The sequence below is a fragment of the Heloderma suspectum genome, chromosome W, assembly GCF_057233095.1.
Source record: "Heloderma suspectum isolate Gila_16-S chromosome W, 16-S_ref, whole genome shotgun sequence".
In the NCBI taxonomy this organism is placed as follows: domain Eukaryota; kingdom Metazoa; phylum Chordata; class Lepidosauria; order Squamata; family Helodermatidae; genus Heloderma; species Heloderma suspectum.
In genome coordinates, this window is record NC_139475.1 from 12650001 (window position 1) to 12655000 (window position 5000).

A 5000-nucleotide genomic window follows, 5' to 3' on the forward strand; every position below is an offset into this window, starting at 1 on the left:
GGTTGGGGTTGGGGTTAGGGTTTGAGTTTGGGTTCGGGTTCCGGATAGGGTTAGAATTAGTGTTAGGGTTAGGGTTAGGGCTAGGGCTAGGGTTAGGGGTAGGCTTAGGTTTAGGGATACGGTTTGGATTAGGGTTAGGGTTAGGGCTAGGGTTTGGGTTAGGGTTAGGGTTAGGATTAGGGCTAGGGCTAGTGTTAGCGCTAGGGCTAGGGCTAGGGTAACGGTTAGGACATGCGTTAGAGCTAGAGTTAGGGCTAGCGTTAGGGTTCAGGTTCAGTTTAGGGTTACAGTTTGAGTTTGGGGTAGGGGTAGGGTAGGGCTAGGGCTAGGGTTAGGGCTAGGCCTAGGGTTAGAATTAGGGCTAAGGTTAGGTTTAGGCTTAGGCTTAGCGTTAGGGTTAATGCTAGGGTTACGTTTAGGGTTAGTGATAGGGTTAGGTTTAGGGCTCGGGTTAGGGTTAGGGTTACTGTTATGGTTAGTGTTTGGGTTAGGGTTAGGGTTAGTGGTAGGGGTTGGGTTAGGGTTAGGGCTAGGGTCAGGGTTTGGGCTAGGGTTAGGGTTATGGTAAGTGAGAGGGCTAGGGCTAAGCCTAGGGTAAGGGTCAGGGTTAGGGTTAGGGATACTGTTTGGGTTAGGGTTAGGGTTACGGTTAGGGTTAGGGTTAGGGTTGGGGTTAGGGTTAGGGTTAGGGTTATGGTTAGGGTTAGGGTTAGGGCTAGGGTTATCATTAGAATTAGGGCTAGGGTTAGTGTTAGGGTTAGGTTTATGATTATGGTTAGGGTTTTGGTTAGGTTTAGTGGTAGGCTTTGGGTTAGGGTTAGGGCTAGGGTTTGGGTTAGGGTTTGGGTTAGGGTTAGGGTTAGGATTAGGGCTAGGGCTAGTCTTAGGGCTAGGCCTAGGGCTAGGGTAACGGTTAGGACATGCGTTAGAGCTAGAGTTAGGGCTAGCGTTAGGGTTCAGGTTCAGTTTAGGGTTACAGTTTGAGTTATGGGTAGGGGTAGGGTAGGGCTAGGGCTAGGGTTAGGGCTAGGCCTAGGGTTAGAATTAGGGCTAAGGTTAGGTTTAGGGTTAGGGTTAGCGTTAGGGTTAGCGCTAGGGTTACGTTTAGGGTTAGGGATAGGGTTAGGTTTAGGGCTCGGGTTAGGGTTAGGGTTACGGTTATGGTTAGGGTTTGGGTTAGGGTTAGGGTTAGTGGTAGGGGTTGGGTTAGGGTTAGGGCTAGGGTCAGGGTTGGGGCTAGGGTTAGGGTTAGGGTTATTGTAAGTGAGAGCGTTAGGGCTAAGCCTAGGGTTATGCTTAGGGTTAGGGATACTGTTTGGGTCAGGGTTAGGGTTAGGGTAAGGGTTTGGGTTAGGGTTAGGGCTAGGGTGAGGTTTAGGGTTAGGGTTAGGTTTAGGGTTAGTTCTAGGGTTAGGGTTATCGTTAGGGTGACGCTTTGGGCTAGGGTTAGGGTTAGGGTTAGGGTTAGGGTTAGGTTTAGGGTTAGGGTTAGGGTTAGGGTTTGGGCTAGGGCTAGGGTTAGGGCTAGGGCTAGGGCTACGGATAGGGCTAGGGTAAGGTCTAGGGTTAGGGCTAGGGCTGGGGTTGGGGTTGAGGTTAGGTTTAGGGTTACGGTTGGGGTTGTGGTTGGTGTCGTGTTGTGGTTGGGGTTGGGGTTAGGGTTTGAGTTTGGGTTTGGGTTCCGGACAGGGTTAGAATTAGTGTTAGGGTTAGGGTTAGGGCTAGGGCTAGGGTTAGGGGTAGGCTTAGGTTTAGGGATACGGTTTGGATTAGGGTTAGGGTTAGGGCTAGGGTTTGGGTTAGGGTTAGGGTTAGGATTAGGGCTAGGGCTAGTGTTAGCGCTAGGGCTAGGGCTAGGGTAACGGTTAGGACATGCGTTAGAGCTAGAGTTAGGGCTAGCGTTAGGGTTCAGGTTCAGTTTAGGGTTACAGTTTGAGTTAGGGGTAGGGGTAGGGTAGGGCTAGGGCTAGGGTTAGGGCTAGGCCTAGGGTTAGAATTAGGGCTAAGTTTAGGTTTAGGCTTAGGCTTAGCGTTAGGGTTAATGCTAGGGTTACGTTTAGGGTTAGTGATAGGGTTAGGTTTAGGGCTCGGGTTAGGGTTAGGGTTACTGTTACGGTTAGTGTTTGGGTTAGGGTTAGGGTTAGTGGTAGTGGTTGGGTTAGGGTTAGGGCTAGGGTCAGGGTTTGGGCTAGGGTTAGGGTTAGGTTTATGGTAAGTGAGAGGGCTAGGGCTAAGCCTAGGGTAAGGGTCAGGGTTAGGGTTAGGGATACTGTTTGGGTTAGGGTTAGGGTTATGGTTAGGGTTAGGGTTAGGTTTAGGGTTAGGGTTAGGGCTAGGGTTATCATTAGGGTTAGGGCTAGGGTTAGGGTTAGGGTTAGGTTTATGATTATGGTTAGGGTTTTGGTTAGGTTTAGTGGTAGGCTTTGGGTTAGGGTTAGGGCTAGGGTTTGGGTTAGGGTTAGGGTTAGGGTTAGGATTAGGGCTAGGGCTAATCTTAGGGCTAGGGCTAGGGCTAGGGTAACGGTTAGGACATGCGTTAGAGCTAGAGTTAGGGCTAGCGTTAGGGTTCAGGTTCAGTTTAGGGTTACAGTTTGAGTTAGGGGTAGGGGTAGGGTAGGGCTAGGGCTAGGGTTAGGGCTAGGCCTAGGGTTAGAATTAGGGCTAAGGTTAGGTTTAGGGTTAGGGTTAGCGTTAGGGTTAGCGCTAGGGTTACGTTTAGGGTTAGGGATAGGGTTAGGTTTAGGGCTCGGGTTAGGGTTAGGGTTACGGTTATTGTTAGGGTTTGGGTTAGGGTTAGGGTTAGTGGTAGGGGTTGGGTTAGGGTTAGGGCTAGGGTCAGGGTTGGGGCTAGGGTTAGTGTTAGGGTTATTGTAACTGAGAGGGTTAGGGCTAAGCCTAGGGTTATGCTTAGGGTTAGGGATACTGTTTGGGTTAGGGTTAGGGTTAGGGTTAGGGTAAGGGTTTGGGTTAGGGTTAGGGCTAGGGTGAGGTTTAGGGTTAGGGTTAGGGTTAGTTCTAGGGTTAGGGTTATCGTTAGGGTGACGCTTTGGGCTAGGGTTAGGGTTAGGGTTAGGTTTAGGGTTAGGGTTAGGGTTCGGGCTAGGGCTAGGGTTAGGGCTAGGGCTAGGGCTACGGATAGGGCTAGGGTAAGGTCTAGGGTTAGGGCTAGGGCTAGGGTAAGGGTTAGGGCTAGGGTTAGAACTAGAGCTAGGGCTAGGATTAGGGTTAGGGTTACAGTTAGTGAGAGGGTTAGGGCTAAGGCTAGTGTTAGGGTGAGATTTAGGTTTAGGGATATGGTTTTTTGTTAGGGTTAGGGTTATGGTTAGCATTAGGATTAGGGTTAGGGCGAGGGTTAGGTCGAGGGTTAGGGTTAGGGCTAGGGTTAGGGTTAGGGTTAGGGTTAGGGTTAGGGTTAAGGTTAGGGTTAGGGTTAGGGTTAGGGTTAGGGTTAGGGCTGGGGTTGGGGTTGAGGTTAGTGTTAGGGTTACGGTTGGGGTTGTGGTTGGTGTCGTGTTGTGGTTGGGGTTGGGGTTAGGGTTTGAGTTTGGGTTCGGGTTCCGGATAGGGTTAGAATTAGTGTTAGGGTTAGGGTTAGGGCTAGGGCTAGGGTTAGGGGTAGGCTTAGGTTTAGGTTTCGGGATACGGTTTGGATTAGGGTTAGGGTTAGGGCTAGGGTTTGGGTTAGGGTTAGGGTTAGGATTAGAGCTAGGGCTAGTGTTAGCGCTCGTGCTAGGGTAACGGTTAGGACATGCGTTAGAGCTAGAGTTAGGGCTAGCGTTAGGGTTCAGGTTCAGTTTAGGGTTACAGTTTGAGTTAGGGGTAGGGGTAGGGTAGGGCTAGGGCTAGGGTTAGGGCTAGGCCTAGGGTTAGAATTAGGGCTAAGGTTAGGTTTAGGCTTAGGCTTAGCGTTAGGGTTAATGCTAGGGTTACGTTTAGGGTTAGTGATAGGGTTAGGTTTAGGGCTCGGGTTAGGGTTAGGGTTACTGTTACGGTTAGTGTTTGGGTTAGGTTTACGGTTAGTGGTAGGGGTTGGGTTAGGGTTAGGGCTAGGGTCAGGGTTTGGGCTAGGGTTAGGGTTAGGGTTATGGTAAGTGAGAGGGCTAGGGCTAAGCCTAGGGTAAGGGTCAGGGTTAGGGTTAGGGATACTGTTTGGGTTAGGGTTAGGGTTACGGTTAGGGTTAGGGTTAGGGTTAGGGTTAGGGTGACGGTTAGGGTTAGGGTTGGGGTTAGGGTGAGGGTCAGGGCTAGGGTTAGGGTGAGGGTTAGGGTTAGTGTTAGGGCCAGGGTTAGCATTAGGGTCAGGGCTACGGTTAGGGTTAGGGGTAGGGGTAGGGGTAGGATTAGGGTAGTGTTAGGGTTACGGCTATGGTTAGGGTTAGGGTTAGGGTTAGGGTTAGAGTTAGGGCAAGGGTTAGGGCTAGAGTTCAGGTTAGGTTTAGGGTAGGGTTCGGGCTAGGGCTAGGGTTAGGGTTAGGGTTAGGGTTAGGTTTAGGGCGAGGGCTAGGGCTAGGGTTTGTGTTAGGGTTAGGGCTAGGGCTAGGGCTAGGGTTAGTGTTAGGGTTAGGGTTAGGGTTAGGGTTAGGGTAAGGGTTAGGTGTAGGGTTAGGGTTAGGCTTAGGGGCAGGTTTAGGGGTAGGGCTAGGGTTAGTTGTAGTGTTAGAGCTAGGGTTAGGGCTTGGGATAGGGATAGGGATAGGGATAGGGATAGGGATCGGGTTAGTGTTAGTGTTAGTGTTAGGGCTAGGGCTAGGGTTAGGGTTAGGGTTAGGGTTAGGGTTAGGGTTAGGGTTAGGGTTAGGGCTAGGGTTAGGGTTAGGGTTAGGGCTAGGGTTAGGGTTAGGGTTCGGGCTAAGATTAGGGCTAGGGTTAGGGCTAGGGCTAGGGTAACGGTTAGGGCTAGGGTTAGAGCTAGAGCTAGGGCTAGGGTTAGGGTTCAGGTTCAGGTTCAGTTTAGGGTTACAGTTTGGGTTAGGGGCAGGGGTAGGGGTAGGGGTATGGTT